Source organism: Acipenser ruthenus, chromosome 42, assembly GCF_902713425.1.
Source record: "Acipenser ruthenus chromosome 42, fAciRut3.2 maternal haplotype, whole genome shotgun sequence".
NCBI classification, from domain to species: Eukaryota; Metazoa; Chordata; class Actinopteri; order Acipenseriformes; family Acipenseridae; genus Acipenser; species Acipenser ruthenus.
Window position 1 is genome coordinate 9,697,349 of NC_081230.1, and position 15,000 is coordinate 9,712,348.

The 15,000-nt window shown below is 45.6% G+C and overlaps 1 protein-coding gene across 4 annotated transcripts in view; it reads right to left on the reverse strand.

Annotated features, from left to right (window-relative positions):
- The window catches only part of LOC117401017 (calcium-binding and coiled-coil domain-containing protein 1), a 91,334-nt gene that overhangs the window by 10,002 nt on the left and 66,332 nt on the right, over positions 1-15,000 (reverse strand). The window contains exon 1 of one of the 4 annotated variants that reach the window (XM_059011530.1): positions 17-180. The exons of the other annotated variants lie outside the window; for them this stretch is intronic. The gene's annotated coding sequence lies outside the window, so the exon portion shown is untranslated. Of the gene's footprint in view, positions 1-16; positions 181-15,000 lie in introns of those variants that run through there. 4 annotated transcript variants of the gene reach the window in all.

Below are 15,000 nucleotides of genomic sequence, written 5' to 3' on the forward strand. Positions count from 1 at the left end.
TTTTATTTCGACTCACGTAGTTGGATTTCGACGCCGCTTCTTTTTCAGCAGCGGTTTAAACGTGTCCTTTTGCTTGATCTACAAAAAACCACCAAACGAACACAGCAACGCTTCTCCCTTAATTACCCTCGACAGACACACTACCAGCTGTTAACCGAGCACTACAACAACAGAAACACAGACCCTGACAGTCCGTCCCGCACCCCCCACCCCCCCTGCCGGGAATTGTAGTTTTTTGAAGGCGCGTTTTCGTGGACGGTCTACAAGTCACGGACTACAAACCCCGTCGGGCCTGTCGCCAGCGGAGAACGACCATGTGCACGGGCGACGAAGCGGGTTCTGGGAATTGTAGTTCAAAACACCGTTCTGCGATCCCAAGCCTCCGTCGTTGCGCACTACAGATTCCAGAAAGCATTTTGATGAAAGCATCACCGTGATGACTTGCCGATACGAAAAAAAACGCTGCCTGTCGAAAACGGCAGCCGGTGTCTGTTTCCTGCATGACGCTGACTTCTTTAAGGCAGGCCTGGTTGACGGTACTGTTGGTGTACATTGCCGTGGAAGATTTAGATCCATTGCTGGCTCCCTTCATGCCACATTAAACATCCCCGTGTCCTGCACACATGATCATACCCAGGGAGGGGCTCATCTGTGAGCCACATGTCCTGGAAGAGGGGTAGCATTTTATTTTCTAGCGCTGATGTACTGATCTTTATTAACAGCAGCTCCCGTATGTGCTTCAAGTTCTTATCTGCGTGTGGATTTGAAAAAAAGATAAAAAAATAAAGAAATATTATTATTATTTATTTCTTAGCAGACGCCCTTATCCAGGCAACTTACAATTGTTACAAGATATCACATTATACATTATTTCATATTATACAGATATCACATTATTTTACATACAATTACCCATTTATACAGTTGGGTTTTTACTGGAGCAATCTAGGTAAAGTACCTTGCTCAAGGGTACAGCAGCAGTGTCCCCCACTGGGGATTGAACCCACAACCCTCCGGTCAAGAGTCCAGAGCCCTGACCACTACTCCACACTGCTGCCCTAGGAGGTAGATAAACAAAGAGACAGAAAAAAAGACAATTAAAGACAAAGAAAAAAAGATGATTAAGAAAGCGAGCCAGCAGGTATTGAATTGTGTGTCGTGTGCGGAGGGTGTTTTAGAGCCTGCTTTCTCTGCTCTGCCTCGGTGAAGCTACACTGCAAATCAACGTGCTCCTGATTACACAGCTCTGTACAGAGAGAGGAGCCGCTATCAGTGAGAGGAGAGACTCACCGTGTACAAAAGAGAGGGGGGGGGGAAGAGAGGGAGAGGGAGAGAAATGGACTGGGAACGAGAAAGAGAAGGAGGGAAAGAAAGAGGAGAGGAGGAGGGAAAGAAAGAGGAGGAGGAGGGAAAGAAAGAGGAGGAGGAGGGAAAGAAAGAGGAGAGGAGGAGGGAAAGAAAGAGGAGGAGGGAAAGAAAGAGGGCAGAAAGAAGAAGAGATAGAGAAGAGGGATTGGGAAGAGAGGAGAGAGATGCGAATGAGAAAAGTGAAGGAGGGAGAAGGAGGGAAAGAAAGAGGAGGAGGGAAAGAAAGAGGGCAGAAAGAAGAAGAGATAGAGAAGAGGGATTGGGAAGAGAGAAGAGAGATGCGAATGAGAAAAGTGAAGGAGGGAGAAGGAGGGAAAGAGGAGAGGAGGAGGGAAAGAAAGAGGGCAGAAAGAAGAAGAGATAGAGAAGAGGGATTGGGAAGAGAGGAGAGAGATGCGAATGAGAAAAGTGAAGGAGGGAGAAGGAGGGAAAGAAAGAGGAGGAGGAGGGAAAGAAAGAGGGCAGAAAGAAGAAGAGAGAGAAGAGGGATTGGGAAGAGAGGAGAGAGATGCGAATGAGAAAAGTGAAGGAGGGAGAAGGAGGGAAAGAAAGAGGAGGAGGGAAAGAAAGAGGGCAGAAAGAAGAAGAGATAGAGAAGAGGGATTGGGAAGAGAGGAGAGAGAGAGAGAGAGAGAGTGTTTAGTATGCACGGCCAAGCCAAGCCATCTGCTTAGCACAGCAATCCGTGTCGTATAACTGTCTCTGCCTCTCTGGCTGCATAAAAAATGTCCCGGATTTGATGTAATTCTGAGGAATTCATGACAGCTTTACGCAGGACGAGCGACAAGGGGGCGATTAGGGTTTCATCAGCCATCTGAGCAAGACTGCGCCAAGACCCTGTGAAATATACCCACACCACCACTTATTACACAGAACAGCACCAGAGAAACACACGGCTCATTACAAGAGAGTCAAAAACACAGGGAGGAAGAACACCTGCCAGGAAATAAGACTCCTGCTGCACAGCAGCTTCACCCAGTCCAGGTTTTACTGCAACCAGCTTGAGCAGAGCCTGTGTGTCTAGATCACAAGCGCAGGGGGGTCTGAATCAACTCTTATTTCAATAAGAAAAAAAAAAAAAAAAAATTCAATTACATCCTGCCCCTGATTATCACTTCCTTCCTGTGTAACAGTCAGTAGGGTCCCCCCGTCCCCATCCTTTATCTGGAGTAATGGGGTTCTGCTGCTCCCCTCACCCCCAGTATAAAAAGTTACTTTTTAATTAAACGAAACTTTGATTGTTACACAGAGGGTGAAGGGTTATCCTGATATCTGTAAAATACAGGCCCCCCCCCCCAGCCCCCCGCCCTCTATATTAAAAATCACTGCTGTGTTTTTTTTAATCCGAGCTGCTACATTTACAAGCAGACTGAGTGTTTTACAAGAAAGCCCAGTAAGATCTCACCGTGCGATGGGCAGCTCTGAAATATAGCCCCCGGCTTATCGGTCTGATGCAGCGGGCCTTGTTTGTTTTTTAAAAGGACGTTGCTCTTCTTCATGTGGGGGGGGGGGGTCGGGGGTATGCTGATGGACTTTTTAAAATGACAGCAGGAGAGTTAGTTGAACCCGTTTCTTAAATCCCAAACGCTCTGTCATCTGCTTTAACTTCATACCCGACACCCAAAAAATAAGAAACCTTCGTGGGCCTCTGTCATATATCCCCGTCGGTCAGGAATTTTTTTTTTTAATTAAAATATTTTAGAAATTTTAAAACTGTTTGTGTGAAGTCTGTGGAGTTCCAGAAGTTGCCTGGCCAAAACTCTGAAAAAAGAAAATTCCAAACAAACATCCATGCATTATAAAATAGATACATACAGATAGGAAACTTTACATGGTATAATTCTGCATGCAGGGACTGCAGGGGATGGAATGATGTGATGGAGGAGAAGCAAATTGCTACCTTTGCCATAGACATACACAGGTAGATAACTCAAAGTGTGTCTCTGGCAGAGTCAGTGTCATGTATAATGAGAAAGCAGTGCAGAAATGCACTTCCAGAAATACACTTCGGCCAGCAATACACGACTGTGCACTAGATGGCGCTGGCCCTCGTTTCTATAAAGACACTTTGGCCGATCTAGCCCGTGTTACACGCGTCTGTGTCGGGCAGCCAGAACTGACGCTCCAGAGCTCAGGTGAAACGCAACAGAGATTGAAATGAAATGAACTCAGCATGTTAGCAACTGCTGTAAGAAAAAAAAACTCCAGCTGATGTTCCCAACCCTGTTCTAAATGGTTTAACTGAACCTGTCAGACCTCCATCCAGACTCTGCAGTCGTTCATTCTCTCATGTTACGGGCTGTTAGACCTGCCGGTGTGGAAGAATGTCCCTCCAGGTCTGTGATTGGACAGCGCTGATGTCATGGCACATCAGAGCACGCTGTAAGGGGCTTCTCTGTGTAATGGAGTTTCATCAGCAGCCATACAGTAAATATCTTAAGCCAGGCATGTCAGAATGGGTTCCTAGAGGGGGGGGGGGGCGCAGTGTCTTCTGGCTTTCGTTCCACCCCGAGCTCTCCAATTACTTAATGGCTCTGATTATTTGATTAATTAGAGAAATCTATCGCTTCTCTCCAGGCCTCAGAGTGTTTCATAGGCAGCACCTCTTGAATCAAGTGCATTGTTTAAATCATCAACGGTAAAGAGACCTTGAAAAAATATTAAACACGTCCAGCTGAGAAAATGATATAGATTCACAATTCAGCAAATGTATGGGACTAACTGATGAGCAACGCATTGGGTTATGTACAATTGTAAACATTTACAATGTTGTGGGTGAAGTACAGTTTGTCTTGTTTGTAGTGATTTGTGCAGCTGTCAATCACAGCATTGACAGCTGTACCATTTCCTGGTGTCAAACAGACACATGTACCACATTCTGACGAGGTACCACTTTCTGGATATGTACCACATTCTGACGATACAACTTTCTGAATATGTACCACATTCTGATGAGATACCACATTCTGAATATGTACCACATTCTGATGAGATACCACATTCTGAATATGTACCACATTCTGATGAGATACCACATTCTGATGAGGTTACACTTTCTGGATATGTACCACATTCTGATGAGGTACCACTTTCTGAATATGTACCGCTTTCTGAATATGTACCACATTCTGATGAGATACCACATTCTGAATATGTACCACATTCTGACGAGGTTACACTTTCTGGATATGTACCACATTCTGATGAGGTACCACTTTCTGGCCCGACGTTCTTGCTCAAATACACCACCAGCACCATTTAGGGCCGCTCTAATAAAGTGGCCAGGCTGTGCAAGCTAGTGAGTATTGACTGATCTGTGCATGTTTTGGTTCAAGGTGAGTTTAAGAAGCTGTGACCTCCAGAACTGGGAGGAATCACTTGGGGACCGAGTGCTGTGAATAGCACTGAGCGTTTCAAAGAGAACCAGCCCTCTCATTTTCCATTACACACAGACTGGAAACGGAAAGGAAAGGGGGCTGGTATTGTAATCAAGGCTGACGTTGTTCAGCTGTGTGCACTCGAGCTCTTTCTGAAAGAGGAATGAAAAGCTGATGGAAGGCTGAGTGGAGCGAGAGTGGCCGGGGGAATGTATGCCTCGGAAGATGTTTCAGTTTAAATCAATTAGTGATGAGATGCTCCCTGTTCTGATTCCACTCGTAAATTCAAACCACACGCTTTTCTTTCAGGCCGCGCTGTAATTCCTTCCACGGAAAATGGGAAAGCAGGAAAGGAACAATAAAGAGGAAAATGATGGTGTTGATAATAATGATAAAAAAAAAAAAAAAAAAAAAAAAAATAAATAAAATAATAATAATAATAATAATAATAATAATAATAATAATAATTGCAAGTCTGTTAAGAAAGCGCTGGGCTGCAGTGTGGAAGGCAGGGGGTTTGAGGAGCTCAGTGGTTAGATAAAGAAAGCGCTGGGCTGCAGTGTGGAAGGCAGGGGGTTTGAGGAGCTCAGTGGTTAGATAAAGAAAGCGCTGGGCTGCAGTGTGGAAGGCAGGGGGTTTGAGGAGGGGGTTTCTCTCTCTCACTCTCACACACACACACACTGCAGTTCTCCTCTTAACCCTTATCTATGAAATAAGCATTTTTACAGAGTTTGGGCTGTAAACGGAGGAGCAGATAGATCGTAAATCAGGCCATAAAAGCGTCCAGCCGTCAGACGTGTCATCAGCCATGAATCCTGCCCGACAGCTGATGAAGGAGAAATAGGTGATAAAAAACAGCATTTTAGGGAAATTATGTCTGCCGCTCCATTTGAGAAGTGCTGCAGTCACAGCTCTCCAGAATCTTAATCACTCTCTGCGCAGGGAGAGAGGGAGAGGGAGAGGGGGGAAAGAGAGAGAGAGAGAGAGAGAGAGAGAAAAGAGGGGGAGGGGGAGAGGGAGAGAGGAGAGAGGGAGTGAGAGAGAAGCAGAGGGGGAAGAGGGAGTGTGTGTGTGGGGGGGGGGGGGGGGGTGGTTACACAGTATAAATCACCCCCCCCCCTCTGCTTGCTTCAATAGGGTTCTTCTAGAAGGTTCTGTGAGTGACCCGCAGCTCTGCTCAATGCTAGCGCTCCCCTGAGATCTACAGAGCCCTGTGTGGAGAACATAGGGGATGAGGCTGTGTCACACAGACAGGCGTTGGGCCAATTCACTAGCCTCTCAGTCAGGCCCATCACCCAGGCTCTTCCTTAATGCGCTTTACTTGCACTTATCTGCTCCCTATTCTACTGCATTTAATCCTGTACTTTACAGAGTACTGTAATCTGCCACTAGTGTTATTCAATCTGTAGTATTTTGCATTTAATCGTATCCTGATGTAACTATCACTGACACTGTTATCTGCTCTGATTATTGAATCGTATTTTGTCATATACTTGTACTTGCTAGAAATGAAGGCATTGTGTTTTATCTCGCTCTTAATTGTGTTAATACTTGCACTGTGATTCTTGAAATGTAGTCTGCTAAGAAATAATAATAATAATAATAATAATAATAATAATAATAATAATAATAATAAATATCACCTTTGCTGGCCTGGGGTGCACAACAATTTTATATATATATATATATATATATTATATATATATATATATATATATATATATATTAAAATACTTTAATTTAAAATCATGAAAACACACAATACAGCATTAATGTCAGCGCATTCGGAACTCTCAGAGGATCAGAACTCTCAGGGCATTCGGAACTCTCAGAGGATCAGAACTCTCATCGCATTCGGAACTCTCAGAGGATCAGAACTCTCAGCGCATTCGGAACTCTCAGAGGATCAGAACTCTCGGGGCATTCGGAACTCTCAGAGGATCCAGAAGATTCACAGTATTTTGTCTATTTATTTATTTATTTATTTATTTATTTATTGGCAAGAAGATTCCCCTGCAGCCCATCTCTCAGGCTCATTATTAATGAGACACGCACACACACGCACGCGCACACACGCACACAGCAGAGGTGATTAAATCCAGCGCTCTATCACTTACCTCATCACCTCCCCTGCGTTGTCAAGCCGCTGACAGGAACACTGTGTCTGCAATGCAAGGGCCGGGCAGTAAAACCATGCAAAGAATATGAAACACACAGCGATAGGGCTGTCGGGTTTAATTAGGATAACTGTTACCAAAAAATAAATAAAACCAGACCAGAAAAAACGTACACACGATCATGGGGAATTCGACATTCAAATATATTATTCTGGGGTGTCTTCAGCGCTCTAGTGGTAGACCAGGAAACAGTCTCAGTTTACTGACCAGTGGGTTTAGATTCTCCACATATGCGTTATAGAATAGATATATAGCCCGTTGTGGTATCGATGAAAGCGCCTCGCTGCACCCCGACTCCGACAGGGGGGCGTGTGCTGCCACCTGCAGGAGCAGAGCAGTAAGACACCAGATAAGTCTGCCATTCATTTAACGAGAGTATGGCGTCCCAACCTCCGTCCGGGGACCCCACCTGTGTCTGCTGGTTTTCATTCCATCTGAGCTCTCAATTACTCAACTAGACCCTGAATTGAAATGATCACTTGCTTAATTAGACCTTTTTAATTGTTCTCGGCTCTTAAAGTTGCAGAGTTCAAGTTACTTATAAAATGTTCTAGCTAACGTGAAATCTGCAGCTGTGCGAGATCTGAAAACAAACAAGACGGTCTAATTAAAGCACATTATCAGTTCAATTAAGAGTCTGTCTGGTTAAGTAATAGAGCGCTCAGTTGGAATGTAGGGGTCCCACCGGACCAGGCTGTGAAACCCCGTGTTAACAATGCATTTCCATTCAGGCATATTGACTGACTACCACAAGGGGGTCCTTACAGCATGGAAAACAAGCATTTGAGACAGGCGGAGGGGTGGGGCGCTGGGTTCAGAGCCAAAACACATTGCTTTGAGCTCTTTGATGAAGTTATGTTTAATACACAAAACAAGTAAGACTTGACAATAAGAATATGAAGAATGAATCGTGAGAAAAACGCGTTTTACCAGTTTCCCAAGGGCCCGGTTTAAGAACCAAGAGAACAGCATCTGGAAGAGTTTTGGCAGATTCGTGTCTTTACTGTTCCGTGGCCAAACTGGGAGAGTCGAACCAAAAAATAAAATAAAATAAAAATAAAATGTTGTATTATTTCATAAAGCAACAACGGGCTTTGTTTTGGACAAGGGAATGATGACGTCAGAGTACCGGTTGGCGTCTGCTAAATAAACTAATAATAATAATAATAATAATAAGTATAGATAAATCATCGCTTCACTTATCTTTTTCACTGTCATACATTTAATGATGCAGTATAAATATAAAACAGACATTTCTATAGCTCCCTGATAGATAGATAGATATTCTGCGCGGTTCTTGCGTGGCTCTTCTCAATGAAGATGGGGGAGGGTACGTTTCGTGCGCTTGTTTTTTACAGGGCGCTGTAGAGACTGGGAGGGCTATCTTTGAACACGTTGCAGTATTCCATAGTACAGCTAGGGGGCGTCAGTGTACACCGTAAGAAACCGCAGTTGCATTGCGAGGTTTTGTTTCATTGCAGGCTGACATTAGCAGACTTGCGATCCCTCCCTATGTATTTAACGGGGGGAAGTTTCAAGATTATAAACATGAAGGTAACTAATAATAACCACCAACTGCCTAAACATGCTGTCATTACCCTGCACCTTAATACTAATGAGCCCCAGTGTAAACACTTCCCTCTCAGCTCTCCAGCGACGTCATTACCAGCACCTTCATAATAATGAACCCCAGTCTAAACACTCCCCTCTCGGCTCTCCAGCGCCGTCATTACCAGCACCTTCATAATAATGAACCCCAGTCTAAACACTCCCCTCTCAGCTCTCCAGTGCTGTCATTACCAGCACCTTCATAATAATGAACCCCAGTCTAAACACTCCCCTCTCGGCTCTCCAGCGCCGTCATTACCAGCACCTTCATAATAATGAACCCCAGTCTAAACACTCCCCTCTCAGCTCTCCAGCGCTGTCATTACCAGCACCTTCATAATAATGAACCCCAGTCTAAACACTCCACTCTCAGCTCTCCAGCGCTGTCATTACCAGCACCTTCATAATAATGAACCCCAGTCTAAACACTCCCCTCTCAGCTCTCCAGCGCCGTCATTACCAGCACCTTCATAATAATCAACCCCAGTCTTAACACTCCCCTCTCAGCTCTCCAGCGCTGTCATTACCAGCACCTTCATAATAATGAACCCCAGTCTAAACACTCCACTCTCAGCTCTCCAGCGCTGTCATTACCAGCACCTTCATAATAATGAACCCCAGTCTAAACACTCCACTCTCAGCTCTCCAGCGCCGTCATTACCAGCACCTTCATAATAATGAACCCCAGTCTAAACACTCCACTCTCAGCTCTCCAGCGCCGTCATTACCAAACACCTTCATAATAATGAACCCCAGTCTAAACACTCCCCTCTCGGCTCTCCAGCGCCGTCATTACCAGCACCTTCATAATAATGAACCCCAGTCTAAACACTCCCCTCTCAGCTCTCCAGTGCTGTCATTACCAGCACCTTCATAATAATGAACCCCAGTCTAAACACTCCCCTCTCGGCTCTCCAGCGCCGTCATTACCAGCACCTTCATAATAATGAACCCCAGTCTAAACACTCCCCTCTCAGCTCTCCAGCGCTGTCATTACCAGCACCTTCATAATAATGAACCCCAGTCTAAACACTCCACTCTCAGCTCTCCAGCGCTGTCATTACCAGCACCTTCATAATAATGAACCCCAGTCTAAACACTCCCCTCTCAGCTCTCCAGCGCCGTCATTACCAGCACCTTCATAATAATCAACCCCAGTCTTAACACTCCCCTCTCAGCTCTCCAGCGCTGTCATTACCAGCACCTTCATAATAATGAACCCCAGTCTAAACACTCCACTCTCAGCTCTCCAGCGCCGTCATTACCAGCACCTTCATAATAATGAACCCCAGTCTAAACACTCCACTCTCAGCTCTCCAGCGCCGTCATTACCAGCACCTTCATAATAATGAACCCCAGTCTAAACACTCCACTCTCAGCTCTCCAGCGCTGTCATTACCAGCACCTTCATAATAATGAACCCCAGTCTAAACACTCCACTCTCAGCTCTCCAGCGACGTCATTACCAGCACCTTCATAATAATGAACCCCAGTCTAAACACTCCACTCTCAGCTCTCCAGCGACGTCATTACCAGCACCTTCATAATAAATGAACCCCAGTCTAAACACTCCACTCTCAGCTCTCCAGCGCTGTCATTACCAGCACCTTCATAATAATGAGCACTACTCCAAAGTGCTCGATTCTCAGCCCGTGTGTGCGTGCTTGCGTCACTGTGTGTGCGTGAAGGGGGGCAGGGTTAGTTCAAAATGTACTTACCGAAAGTCTTGACTGCATGTACATGAAAAGCCATAAAAAGTTTTTACACTGTAGTAAAAAAAAAATAAAAAAGAACACCTGCATTTCACCGCATGTCTGTTTCCCTGCGCTGCTGAAATAAAACGTGTAACTTTATACCACACCTGGGATAATACCACACACACACCCACACGCAAACTGACACCCCCCCACACACACACTGACCGCCCCCCCACACACACAACCCTGAACACAAAGCTCTTAGAGACACTTTGGTTTCCAGTCTCCTCCACTGGGATCCCATTAAAATCCCAGTTTAGTACCCGGAATCAACCCCAGTTTAGCCCATTGTTACCAGCGCCCCTCGATACAGAATCACTGCATTCCCACTGTCTGTCTGTCTGCATTGCTTCCCTATACTTGTGCTACCATTGCCTCTTAATATAATACAGAACCACTGCAGTGCCACTGCCTGTCTCTCTGCATTGATCTTCAATGGCAATGCAGACACACAGACACACAGTGAAACTACAATAGCAACGCATTGAGGGGCAATGGAAGCACAAGCACAGGGCAGCTTCAATGGGGTGAGGCTGGCCATTGGTAGAATGGGACCACAGTGGGAACGTTTTGTGACATTTGATGGTACCAGTGCAGTGATAGATAGGCTGTGTGCGATCGTACCAGGAGGGCTGTCTGTCTGTCTGTCTGCCTGCCTGTTATGTATTCCCAATCCATTGTGCAGTTTGCTGGTAATGCTGTGCTTAGACTGGAATGGGATCTCAATGGGATTTTCCACCCCAGTGTGTTTCGTCACATAAGCAGTTAGATCCGGGTGATTGCCTTGCAGTAACAATGCATGTGTTCTGAGACACATCTCATTAGTACTGGATCAATATCTCCTTTTACAGCAAGTGTCAGGGAGCAATCAATAATCCACCAAATTAGCAGCCCCCACCCCCACCACCACAGGAACATAAGAACATTTATGAGCATGAGGAGTCCATTCAGCCAGTCTAAGCTCGTTCCAGTTCCTGGTAGCTGATTAATCTCAGAAATGTGTCAAATCGGGTCTTAAAGGATCCCAGTGATTCTGCCTCAACAGCGTGGCCAGGCAGCCCATTCCACCCCCTCACCCCTCTCTCCACCTCGGTCCTAAGTCTGTCCAACTGTGTGTCCTCTGGTCCCGGTTTCTGTGCCACACAGCGTTGGAAATAAGACTCCTGTCGCACAGCAGTTTCACCCATTCCAGGTTTTACTAGCAGTTTGATTAGCCCCAGTGGTGTCTAGGAAACAAAAGGCGAAGCTCATAGTAAAACCTGGAATGGATCAAACTGCTATGCAATGCAAATATTACACCACGGCCGTTCCATTAAAAAGGGGGGGGGGGTGAACTCCCACAGTAAAGATTTCATTTCTGGCTCAATTCCCCGTCCTGTCCTTTGAGTGGTGTAGTCGGTTGCTTCATCTTTATATGGCCTCCCTCAGTGTGCGTCTATAAATCACTCTCCTGCTTCTTTAATGAGTCACCTTCGAGGTAGCGGCTGCACGCCTCAGGATAAACCCCCACCCAGGTAGGGAATGCTCCAGACTCCCCGCTTCCCCCCCCACCCTCGCAGGGGAGAGCGATAGCAGCTGTCTGGTCGACCCTGGAGGTGTGAGAGCAGACAGACAGAAAGGAGAGGGGAGGGGGAGGAAGGTAAAGTTAATGCACTTTAACCTTTCTCATCTTAACAATTCTCTAAGGGACTACTTTGCAACAAGTAATGGGACACACACACACACACACACACACACACACTACACACCCCAGCAGTACAGAAACTGACAGCGACTTGACTAAACAGCGCCTTCGGTTGACGTCATGTGTCGCCGCTGTGCGAAGCTCGTTTTAACAGAATGCTGCTCGTTGCGATTTTGATTACTGGTGTGCTGGAATTGAGTGAAAGGGAACGGGAATTGGGAATTGATTTTAAAAACGGGAATGGGAGTCTCGAGGGATCAGCTCCGTCTCCCAGTCCGCTCACGTTCATCCCGAGCACGCTCGACTAGACAGATGCGGGGGGGAGGTGGTGCCTGTGGTTCTTGTCCAATCCTGGCACAGCCTGAGGGGCGCGTTACAGGGTTTGAAGCAGACCTCGTCATCAGAGTCCAGCATCGGTCAGTGGACTTGATCTGCAACGATGGTTAAATAAAACGAGACAGGTACGACCTGCCCTCCAGTGTAACCAAGAGACCCAGGGTGTACCGAGAGAACCCGCCCCGCCCCAGGGTGTACCGAGAGAACCCGCCCCGCCCCAGGGTGTACCGAGAGAACCCGCCCCGCCCCAGGGTGTACCGAGAGAACCCGCCCCGCCCCAGGGTGATGCCAAGCCCAGTGAGATCCTAATAAAGTGGCCGGGCAGGGTATATTACCATCGGCCAATACGTAACGCTTTACTTGCCAAGTAAATAAGGCAAAGCATTGAGCTAGTGAGTCATGGCATCAGAATCCCTTTCTACTCGCGTGCATGGCACAGCAACAAAGATATTTCAGTTTGGAAGGAAATCAACTCCCCCCCCCCCCCCCTACAGCACTAACACGTTGGCACAGTAGCTGCGACTTAATGAGGGAAAGGCGCAGAGAGGGAAACACACAGAATTAAAAATCACATTTGGTATTTCAATAGCACAACAATAACTGGTCCCTGGAAACTCGTGTCGTGTGAAATATAGATCGTTTATGTCATTGTTTTAAATAAATAAATAAATGAAAACACGGCATCGTGCTCGTCTGCAAAAGCGGAGAAGCTTCATAAAGACACAAGCTGTAAATTGATCCCGTTTACGAGGCTAAAAAAAATAGAAACACAAAATAAAACAAAGCAGGCAGGTCGGCGACAAACCCCTCCTCGCGGTTTCTGGGATCTCGCGTCCTCTTTTAATTCCCCCCTCAGCTGGTTTTTGCTCAATAATTTAACGGGTTAGGTACAAATATTTATACCGCGTTTATTACTGAACAAAAACAACTGCAGCTGAAGCACAAAGAGAGAGAAGGGCGGCGTAATCGCACACAGAGCTGCGCTGCAGTGTCGTTAGACAGATTGCAGTTCAAACGCGCTCTACAGGAGCGAAAAAACAGAGCTTTTAAAACCCAATCTCACCTCATATCAGCACATTATCAATGCTAAACCCGATCCTATAAAAAGAGTGTCAATCCACGTCTACACCTCAATACAATAATACACTGTGTGTGTGTGTGTGTGTGTGTATGTATGTATGTATGTATGTGTGTATGTGTGTATGTGTGTGTACGTATGTATGTATGTATGTATGTATGTATGTATGTATGTACAGCAGTGTGGAGTAGTGGTTAGGACTCTGGACTCTAGACCGGAGGGTCGTGGGTTCAATCCCAGGTGGGGGACACTGCTGCTGTACCCTTGAGCAAGGTACTTTACCTAGATTGCTCCAGTAAAAACCCAACTGTAAAAATGGGTAATTGTAAAAATAATGTGATATCTGTATAATGTGAAATAATGTATAATGTGATATGTTGTAAAAATTGTAAGTCGTCCTGGATAAGGGCGTCTGCTAAGAAATAAATAATAATAATAATAATAATAATAATAATAATAATAATATGTGTATGTATGTATATGTATGTGTATGTATGTATAATTTGAATAAGGAAAAGTCTATGTACCAAAAGGAGCAAACATCAGAAAAAGAAAGTTCATTCAAAACGTGAATCATTCAAAAGAAAAGTTCCAGAGGATGACGATGTCATGATGACTTCAGAACAGAATGTTCCATCCAAGAGGTTCCAGAGTGTCTCATTCGAATGAATTCGCGTTCTTTTTGCTTCCTGGCCGCATTTTGTCCCATAGCTGTGATTTATCCCACAGACTGCTGTGTCTTCTGCAGTGTGGTCATTTGTAGCGACATCATAAGAGACATTCCCTTGTAAACAGTTCAAGCAGGCTTTGCGGTCCAGAAACGTTTTTGTTTTTCCCCCCAATTCCTTTTTTATGGTTACAAAAACAAACACAAAAGCTACTGTAATAGGATATTGTTGAGCGTGTTAAAAACATACACGTAACATTTTAAAAAATAAACTGCCGCAGAATGCATTTGAAAAGAAAATAAACGACAGCCCCTCCCCTCCCGCGCTATTTTAATTAGCCGGCTTAAAGGCTTCCATGCTTCGCGGTGACATCAGCACGCTTAATTGCAACCAGACCCTGTGCTAATTACCTCGCGCGATGGTGTAATGGAAAGCGCGAGGCACCGCGCATAAGTGTTAATAAAGACAGGGCGCAACGCAGAATAATTAATGTGGAAATGTGGGGAGGGTGTTGCGTGCTCCGGGAGAGAGACGTTTACAAAACTGATGTCATTGATGAGGAGTACCGAAAACACCACTACATCTACGACTAATAATGTGCACATTCACTCAATATGACGACCCAAGTTACATTTGGAGGGTGTAAACGAACTGGACTGTCAACTTCTGCAAAGGTAAAAGTCACAGTGCTGTAGGAACGCAGGACAAAAGCAACCAAACAAATGATATTTTAAATTTAAAATGAAGCATAGGTTGAGCAGAGGACACAGCTGGAAGTAGAGACAGACTAAAAGCCAGAGGGAAGGAGACTCTTCTTCACACAGAGAGAGTGGAGAGGTGAGGGAATGGGCTGCCTAGCCACGCTGCTGAGGCAGAATCACTGGGATCCTTTAAGACCCGACTTGAAGTTCTGAGATCAATGAGCTGGTCGGATCCGGACGAGCTCA